Genomic DNA, 10404 nt, shown 5'->3' with positions numbered 1-10404 from the left:
GCTGATTTCCTAGGATAAGTGCTAGTAGACTCATCAAATTTAACATTGGATGATTCCTCAACCGTTTTAGTTCTTTTATTGTATACTCTATATCCTCTACTAGTAGATGAGTATCCAACTAGAATTCCCTCATTTGACTTGACCTCAAATTTTCCCAAGTTATCTTTGGTATTAAGAATATAGACCTTGCAACCAAAGACTTTGAAATAATGAATTGAAGGAATCGTTCCATTCCATAGTTCAAAGGGTATTTTTCTTAAAAATTTATGAATCATGATGTAACAAGCAGTATTAACCGCTTCAGCCCACAAGTAGCTAGGTAATGAGTATGCATTAATCATGGTCCTAGTCGCCTCTTGTAAAGCCCTATTTTTCCTTTCTACTACACCATTTTGTTGAGGTGTTCTTGGACAAGAAAATTCATGCTTATAGCCATTTTCTAAACAAAACTTAGAGAAGTTTACATTCTCAAACTCTCCACCATGATCACTCTGGATTTTATCAATTTTTAGGTTATTTTCATTTTCTACCCTCTTGGTAAATCCTATGATTGTTTCTAAAGTTTTCCCCTTATGTTTCAAGAAATAAACCCAAGTATATCCAGAGTAATCATCAACTATCACCAAATAATATTTGTTACCTATCAAAGAAGGTGTTCTATGACAATCAAAAAGATTCAAGTGCAATAATTCTAATGGTAATGAAGTACTAATTAAAGTTTTACCTTTATGTGATGACCTTGATTGCTTACCCTCTTGGCATGCATCACACAATTTGTCCTTGATGTATTTGATTTTTGGTAGTCCCTTTACTAGCTCCAACTTGGCTACCTTGGCTATGTTCTTCATGTTGATATGTCCATGTCTTCTATGTCATAGCCATCCTTCCTCTTCTTTTGATATCAAACGCTTAATATAAGGGTTATAAGCATATAAAAGATCAATATAATAGAGATTTGTTTTTCTATATCCTTTTAACACAATATCTTCAAGACCCTTGTGCTTAACTAAGCACTTATCGGGGTGAAACTCTACATTGTATCCGACATCACATAATTGACTAACACTAAGCAAATTGAACTCCATATTTTTAACCAATAGGACTTTATGAATGATAATTATAGATGATACCTCAATTGTACCTTTGCCTATAATCTTGAGCTTTCCACTATTTTCAAATGATACCGTTCCTTTCTTTATATAATTTATTGTGGAGAACTTGCTCACATCACCGGTCATGTGTCTTGAGCAACCGCTATCCACAATCCACATACTTGTATCCTTCTTATCCTCTACCTAGGCAACATAAAACACACAACTCTTTCGTACCCATGCACTTGATTCAGAAATGTCATTCAAATATTTCTTAGGTACCCAAGCTTGTTTTACCTTGCCTTTAAGATTCTTCTTGACTTTGTTTCTAAGTGCATCATTTATAGTACCATTGATTAGAGACATGTATGCAACCTCCTTTTCCTTAGGTATATATCCTATTCTGGCTTTGTTGTAAACGACTCTTTGATCTCTAATGATCATATCTAGATATTTGGATCCATTTGTGAATTTCTCTAGACATGCTCTTAGTTTAACCATGTCATTTTTTAATCTTTCATTTTCTTCCTTGAGCATATTTGACTCACTAGATGTACATGCATCATTTCTAATAGACTTAAGTTTTCCCTTTAAGGTCTTCACCTTAGATTGTGATTTAACAAAAGCATTCTTGAGACGAGCAATAGTTTTATAAAAAAATTCTACTTTGGGAGATTCTTTTACCTCATCGTCACTTGATGATTCATCACTTGACTCCTCTTCACTTGACGAATCCTCTTCACTTGATGCTTCCTCTTGACTTGATCCTTCTTTATCATCTTCAAATGCCATAAATGTCATATGTCGGGTAATGTGGCATAGCTCATCTTCATCCGATGAGTCAATGCTTGATGTATCCCATGTAGCTTGGGCCACCATGACTTCCTTTTTCTTTTTCTCCTTCTTCTTCTTTTCCTTTTCTTCTTTCTTCTTCAATTCCGGACAATTTGGCTTGATGTGTCCTTTCTTGTTACATCCATAACAAATGACATTAGTGTTAAAACTTAAACTTTGACTACTTTTACCTTTTGAGGGTTGAAACATCTTCTTCACATCTTTCCTTGTGAATCTTCTTGTTCTTCCCATCATCTTCTTAACATAATGAGCCACTTCACTTGCCGACATTTCATCATCACTATCCGATGACTCTTGCTCGAATTCGGATGATGAGGATTTCACTTTCTTTTCTTTCTTCTCCTTCCTTTCTACAATGAGAGCTATATCCTTCTCTTTTGAAGGCATATTAGCTTGTTCATGAAGTTCAAATTTGCAAAATAATTCATCAAGCTAAACTAAGGAAAGATCTCTAGAAACTTTATATGCATCAACCATTGATGCCCATAAGGTGGTTCTAGGAAAGGATTGAAGAACATACCTTACTAGATCCTGATTATCAGTTTTCTCACCTATTATATGAAGCCCATTGACTATCTCCTTGAATCTATCATGCATTTGACTTACAGTCTCATTGGTCTTCATGGTGAAGGTTTGAAGTTGCCCCAACAAAAGATCTCTCTTAGCCCTCCTTGATTCACTTGATCCTTCATTTAACTCAATGAGCTTTTCCCAAAGCTCTTTGGCAGAATTGAATGGTCCTACTTTGCTAATTGTTCCTTTGAAAGTCCACATTGTAGGGTTGTTGTGGCCTTTGCATTTGCTTGGGCCTTCTTTGCCATTTCTTTTGTCCAATCCTTAGTTGGAAGAGGTGCTCCAGACCCATCTTTTGGCTTCTCAAATCCATCTACAACACTAAACTAATTTTCAATATCATTCATTAAGTAATACTCCATCCTACCTTTCCAATATGCGAAATCGTTTCCATCAAAGAAGAGTGGTCTAGCGGTACTATATCCCTCTTGAAATGCCATCTTGATGCTTTGGTTGACAGTGAGTTCTTCCTATGTGATTCTAGCTCTGATACCAATTGATAGGACCTTTGTGTTTGGCTAGAGAGGGGGGGGGGGTGAATAACTTTTCTTTGATTTTCACCTACAATTTGTTAGTGGAAGCAAATAGAGTAGAATATAAATAATGAAATACTAAGAAAACAATGCTAACTCCTTGATTTACTTGGTCTCCACCTCCTTGAGGTGACTAATTCAAGGCACACACCCACACGATCAAGCTTCACTAAGACTTTCTCTTTTTTGAAACAAGAGCGAAGGTGGGAAAACCTTTACATGATTGTCTCTTCCTTTCACAAGATGAGAGCTAAGCTTTGAAGGAGGAGACAGAAATTTTTGCAGCTTAGGAGTCACTTTTTGAGCACTTTTGTTAGCATAGTAGTTATGCTTTTCTTCAAACTCCAAGAATTGCTTTTATAGTTTTCCCGACATCAGTCGACTGATGTGCACATCAGTCGACTGATGTGCTTCAACGATACTTAAGATTTTGTAAGATTTTCTACTTTCACACTGCAACGGTCACTTACCAATCGACTGGTATGGGTACTAGTCGACTGGTACTCGGTTGCAGTCCTGCTGTTTTCTTTCTGTATGTTTTGTTTATGTAACGTCCGCCCTCCCATTGCTCAAGGAGGGATGGAGTTACTTACTTACATACGTGCATACATATAAAATCATGGCAGCGGAAACAGTTATAATTTTTTTTTCTACACTAACTACACTAAACATCATGCTTATTATATTGAACATGTAGACATGCTAATGTTCATGCATATAACTTAGTTAGTATCAACTACTTGAAACATGATTCATGATATCATAAGCATACTAACATGAAATAAGGAGAACATAAGTGCATACTATCTATACTAGTGCAAGTACCATCAAAGCATAATGACAACACATGGTTCATATGCAAACTTAAAACATATAAACATAAAGCAGTTTTTTTTCCACCATGCCACTACCATACACACACTTGCCCTTCCTGTTGCTCCTCTTAATCTAGCCATTCCTTTCCTTTTTCTGCAGTACAAGGAAACATAAAAAGACTATAAGCCCATAGGCTTAGTAAGTTCCTTTCCTACTCACAAAAACCATGAATCATGCATAAAAATAGAGTGATAACATGTTCATCTGGCAAATCATAACATAACATGTGAGAGCATAATATAAAGTCATATCATATCATGTGAGAACATAAACATAAAGTCATATCATATCATGTGAAATCATAAACATCAAATCATATCATATCATGTGAGAACATAAGATCATATCATAGCATGTGAGAGTATAAACATAAAGTAATAACATGATCATATGAGCATCATTGTCATATTTTCAAGTGCATGTTAAGTAAGCATAAAAGAAAACATATAACATGAACTTGTAGATGCAAGATGTTCTTTTGAAAACATGTGACATGAGATGAGTATATGCAAGATGTCCTTTTGAAAACATATATCATATACATACTTAAACATAATCTCAACATGAGGGCCCGACTTGTACCACATACATACATGAATGCGCGCATCCTAAATATATCCAAGGTAGCTAATCTTGAACCTACTAGGAACTAGGCCCGTTTCATAGACTATCGACCTAGGGGCAACTTAGGAGCCCATCCCTTTTACTAGGCCCGTTTCATAGACCATCGACCTAGGGGCGCTTATGGAGCCCACCCTTGGTAGAAGCCATACAAAGTAAAATAGCATGTCATATCATGTCATATCATAACATATCATGTTCTTGTCATATCATAACATTTCATGTTCTTATCATACCATGAAGAGAGCTCTTGATCCCAACTTAAGGGAAGCATCTCTTTGTCATGTCATGAAGAGTGCTCTTCATCCCATCTTAAGGGAAGCATCTCTTAGGCTTTTCATCTTACATAAGCCTTTCATAACATACCATAATAGCATGAGGTGCACATAACATAAAGCATATCATAAGGAATCATAACATGATGTCATAAGTGCACATACATAAAGCATATCATAAGGAATCATAACATGATGTCATAAGTGCACATACATAAAGCATATCATAAGGAATCATAACATGATGTCATAAGTGCATATAACCTAAAGCATATCATAAAGAGTCATTATCATGCATGGTTGGGGTTTTGATCTTCCTACAAACGCTAATCATCCTTGGCCGAACCTTAAGGTGAGGTTCCAATTTTTTTAATACAACATGTAGCATGAAACTAACATGTAAGAAATCATATATCATAAGGAAGCATAAATGAGCATGGTTAGGTTTCAAAACTTTGCTCTAAGTCTCAATTTCAACCTTGGCCGAAACCTAAATGTGAGGTATTCAAACTTTTAAATACAACATGAAGCATGAAACTTAAACTAACCATATATTAAAGATCATATATCATAAGGAACCATATACAAGCATGACTAGATTTCAAAACCTTGCCCTAGACCTTGTATCCCAACTTGGCCGAAACATCAATGTAGGGTTTCTCAACCTTTAATACCACATGGAGCATAAAACTCTTAACTAACAACATATAAGAGATCATGTATCATGAAGGAGCATAAACAAGCATGTTTTCATTTCAAAATTTTGCCCTAGACTTTGTCTCTTAACTTAGCCGAAACTTCAAGGTGGTATTTCTAGGTTTTTCATGCAGCATAAGCCATGGATATTTAACCTAAAATAGCATAGGAAGGCATACATCATGAGGAAGCATAAAACAAGTATAGTTAGGTCAACAACTTTCTCTAAGCCTTTAATTCAACCTTGGCCGAAACTTCAAGGTGGTATTTCTAGGTTTTCATGCAACATAAGCCATGGATATTTAACCTAACATAGCATAAGAAAGCATACATCATGAGGAAGCATAAAACAAGTATAGTTAGGTCTCAAAATCTTGCCCTAGACCTTGTGTTCATCTTTGGACGAAACCTAAAGAAAGGTTCTAGGTTTTGTTTATACATCATGTAGCGTAAAAACTTATCTAACAACATATAATAGATCATGTATCATGAAGGAGCATAAATAAGCATGTTTAGATTTCAAAATCTTACTCTACACCTTATATTTTCTCTTGGCCGAAACCTAAGGTAGGGCCCTAGGTCTTATTTATACAACATGTAGCATGAACACTCAACTAACAACATGTAATAAATTATGTGTCAAGAAGGAGCATAAACAATCATGTTTAGGTTTCAACATTTTGATCTAAACCTTATATTCCATCTTGGCCGAAACTTCAAGGTGGTATTTCTAGGTTTTCATGCAACATAAGCCATAGATATTTAACCTAACATAGCATAAGAAAGCATACATCATGAGGAAGCATAAAGCAAGTATAGTTAGGTCTCAAAATCTTGTCCTAGACCTTGTGTTCATCTTTGGCCGAAACCTAAAGAAAGGTTCTAGGTTTTGTTTATACATCATGTAGCATGAAAACTTATCTAACAACATATAATAGATCATGTATCATGAAGGAGCATAAACAAGCATGTTTAGATTTCAAAATCTTACTCTACACCTTATATTTTCTCTTGGCCGAAACCTCAAGAGTGGGGTTCTAGATTTTTTTTTTGTTACAACATGAAGCATAATTTGTAACTTGACAACCATAAGTGACCACAACTTCTTATCTTGGCCGAAACTTGCAAGGAGATCCCTAAGTCCTTTTTTTTTTCAAACAAAACGTAAAGCGTACGATAACTATTGTATTGCAGGTGAGAGGATACATACATCTCTTGCTTAATCCTCTAAGAGAAGAAATCCTTGGTTGTGAAGCTTTTCCTAGAGAGCAAACCTTCTTGCTTGGTTCGGCAATGGTGAGGAAGAAGAGAGTGGTTTCGGTGGAGAGAAGGAGGAAGGAGAAAGAGAGAGCAAAAATGAAGATTTTCATTCTTTTTATCCTTTTATTCCAATTAAGAGGAAGAAGGAAAAATGATCTTTTCCTTCCCTCTTCTTTTACTCATCCTAAATGAAGGGAGAAAGTAAGAACTCTCTTTTCATTGTAAGAAGAGAAGGAAGCTTGAATTTCTTCTCCTTAGTGAAGTGAGCGTTCACTTTCCTTACCTTTAACCATAATTTCCTTCTTTTCATATCAGCACACCCCTGCTGGGGCTACTGGTTATGACATGGAACCACTTACCAAGAGGTCCAAGGTTCAATCCTTGGTCATGCCTCTTTTTGGTTCTTTTTCTTTTATATTTTTGAAAATCCACATAAGGCCCATACTATATCATGTATAAATCTATTTGAATCATTAAGGCCCATTTTAATCATGCATAAATCTATATTAATCATGCATAAATCTACATGAATTATTAGAGATCCTATGGGTGTTACAGTCCCCCATACCTCATAAAAGTTCGTCCTCGAACTTAAAATAACTCTGGGTAACTAAGGTGGCCTAGAACTTCCTGCTGAGTGCGTCAGCCACTTTGTTCGCTTTTCCTAGATGGTAGAAGATCTCGCAGTCATAGTCCTTGACTAGCTCAAGCCATTTACGTTGTCTCATGTTTAGGTCCTTCTGTGTGAAGAAATATTTTAGGCTCTGGTGATCTGTATAAATCTTACATTGTGCTCCATATAAATAATGCCTCCATATCTTAAGAGTAAAGACCACAGCTGCTAGCTCTAAATCATGAGTGGGGTAATTTCTTTCATGTTCTTTGAGTTTCCTAGAGGCATAGGCAATGACTTTGCCGTTCTGCATGAGTACAGCTCCGAGTCCTAATCTAGAAGCGTCGCTGTACATATCGAATCCTTCGTTGCCTTTCGGAAGAGTAAGAATTGGAGCACTGGTCAGTCTCCTTTTCAATTCTGTGAAACTCTTCTCACAATCGTCTATCCATTCATACTTCTTATTTTTCCGAGTGAGAGCTGTCATAGGGGCAGCAATTCTGGAGAAACCCTCTACGAACTTCCGGTACTAGCCTGCTAGCCCGAGAAAACTTCTGATCTCACTGGCATTCTTTGGCCTGCTCTAGTTACTCACAGCTTCAATTTTGATTGGATCCACCATTACTCCATCCTTGGAAATAACATGACCCAAAAATGATACTCGATTGAGCCAGAACTCGCATTTGGAAAATTTCGCATACAGCTGCTTCTCCTGAAGAATCCGCAAAACTATGTTCAGGTGTTCGGCATGCTCCGCTTGGTTTCTCGAATAGATGAGGATATCGTCGATGAAGATGATCACAAATTTGTCAAGAAATGCTGAGAATACCCGATTCATCAGGTCCATAAACAAGGTAGGAGCATTCGTCACTCCAAAGGGCATTACTACGAACTCAAAATGTCCGTATCTTGTTTGGAAAGCCGTCTTCGGTATATCATCCTGTTTCACTTTTACTTGATGATAGCCAGACCTTAGGTCAATCTTAGAAAAGACGGTGGCACCCTTCAACTGGTCAAACAGGTCATCAATCCGTGGTAGAGGGTACCGGTTCTTGATCGTCACTTTGTTTAGTGCTCGGTAGTCTATGCACATTCACATAGACCCATCCTTCTTTTTCACGAACAGTACCGGAGCTCCCCATGGAGAGTGACTAGGGCGAATAAGTCCCTTGTTGAGTAACTCCTGTAGCTGTTCCTGAAGTTCCTTCAATTCAGCTGGCGCCATACGGTATGGTGCTTTAGAGATCGGTTTAGTACCAGGAATCACTTCGATCTCAAATTCAATTTCTCTATCAGGGGCCAACCCTGGTAGTTCATCGGGGAATACTTCTGGGTAATTGCATACAACTCTGACATCTTCCGGCTTTAGTTCCTCTGCTTGACTTGTATCAACCACATGTGCTAGAAACCCAGTGCATCCGTTGTCCAACATCTTTCGTCCCTTTAAGACTGATAAGAATTTCTTAATTTCTTTCCTTGTCTTTCTGATAAATTTGAAAGTTGGTTCTGCTTCAGGCCGGAAAATCACTTTCCTCTTACGACACTCTATTGAAGCACCGTACTTGCTCAGGAAGTCCATGCCCAATATAATATCATAATCCTGCATGTCAATCAGGTTACAGTAGAGTTCTCTGTCTGCGATTCTGATGAGCGTGACTCACAACATATGAGTAGATGGCATCACTTCTCCCGACGGTAGGGTTGTTAAGAACTTGCAATCTAAGGCTTGGGGTGACATGTCTATCTTTCTTGTGAACAGGGTAGAGACGAACGAGTGCGTTGCCCCAGTATCAAATAATACAGTAGCATGCTGACTGAAAATAAATATCTGACCTGTGACAATGGTAGAAGCATTCGCCACATCTTCCTTGGTGAGGGAGAAAGTTCTGGCATTCGTCGTAACTGGCGGGGCCTCCAATCTCCCTTGGCTTATCTGAGGACCTTCTATCGCAGCTTGCATCAGGTGTAGCTATGGGGGAGTACCTCTGTTCTGGACATACTGCTGAGGAGGTGTCTGGTTCTGAGTAGGACAATTTCTGGCCATATGTCCTTCCAATCCACAGTTGTAGCACTTATTTGTGCCTATACGACATTTTCCTGGATGTTTCTTCCCACATGTGGTACACTGAGGGAACGTAGGTTGCTTGCTTGCTGGACCACTCTTAGAGTCGTTCCATTGCTTTCTCTTGCCACTGTGGTTTCCTTTCCAGCTGGCTTTGGTGTTTTGAGATTTCTGTCCTCCCGGCTGGGCTTGACTTTTGCCCTCGTTTAGCGCCTTCAAGTAGTGTTCGGTGATCAGGGCACTGCTGATTAACTCTTCGGCAGTCTACGATCTATTAACTCCGCCGACCACATTCAGAGCTATTTCGGGTCTGAGCATCTTCAGCATAAGTCTGACCCTTTCTCTTTCTATGCTGACCAATTCTGGGCATAGGCGTGCTAGACAGTTGAATTTCTTCACAGCTTCATTAACTGAGAGGTCACCTTGTCGGAACTCGGTGAACTTGTCATAGTGCTTGTTGGTCACACGCATGTGAAAGAATTCCTCGAAGAATTTAGTCTCGAAGTTTGTCCATCTCATTTGATTCACTTGTCTCTTTGCTTTGACTCGGTCCCACCACATTCTGGCATCGCCCGTAAGGCAGAACGATGCACATTTGACTTTCTCGTGTTCGGGCCAATCCAATAGCTCCACTATGCTCTCCACAGTCTTGAACCAGGCTTGGGCGTCCCATGGCTCACAGTTACCGGAGAAAGCTTCCGGCTTCAGTCTCTGCCATTGAATCAGATACGCCTCCTGATGAACCACTGGAGCTGGGCCTACCGGTGGTACAGGTGCGGGTGGCACTGGTTCCCTTGCTAATTCATCAAAGTATTTATTATTTACTGCTGTTCTGTGACCTGACGCTGAAGTTCAGTGACTACATGCATCAGATCAAGTGGAGGTACTGTCTCATCGGCTCTAGTATTGCGTCTTCTAGCCATGCTTATCTTCATGAATGACAACAAGG

This window comes from Zingiber officinale, chromosome 3A, assembly GCF_018446385.1.
Source record: "Zingiber officinale cultivar Zhangliang chromosome 3A, Zo_v1.1, whole genome shotgun sequence".
Taxonomy (NCBI): domain Eukaryota; kingdom Viridiplantae; phylum Streptophyta; class Magnoliopsida; order Zingiberales; family Zingiberaceae; genus Zingiber; species Zingiber officinale.
Note: the sequence above shows the minus strand (reverse complement) of the source record.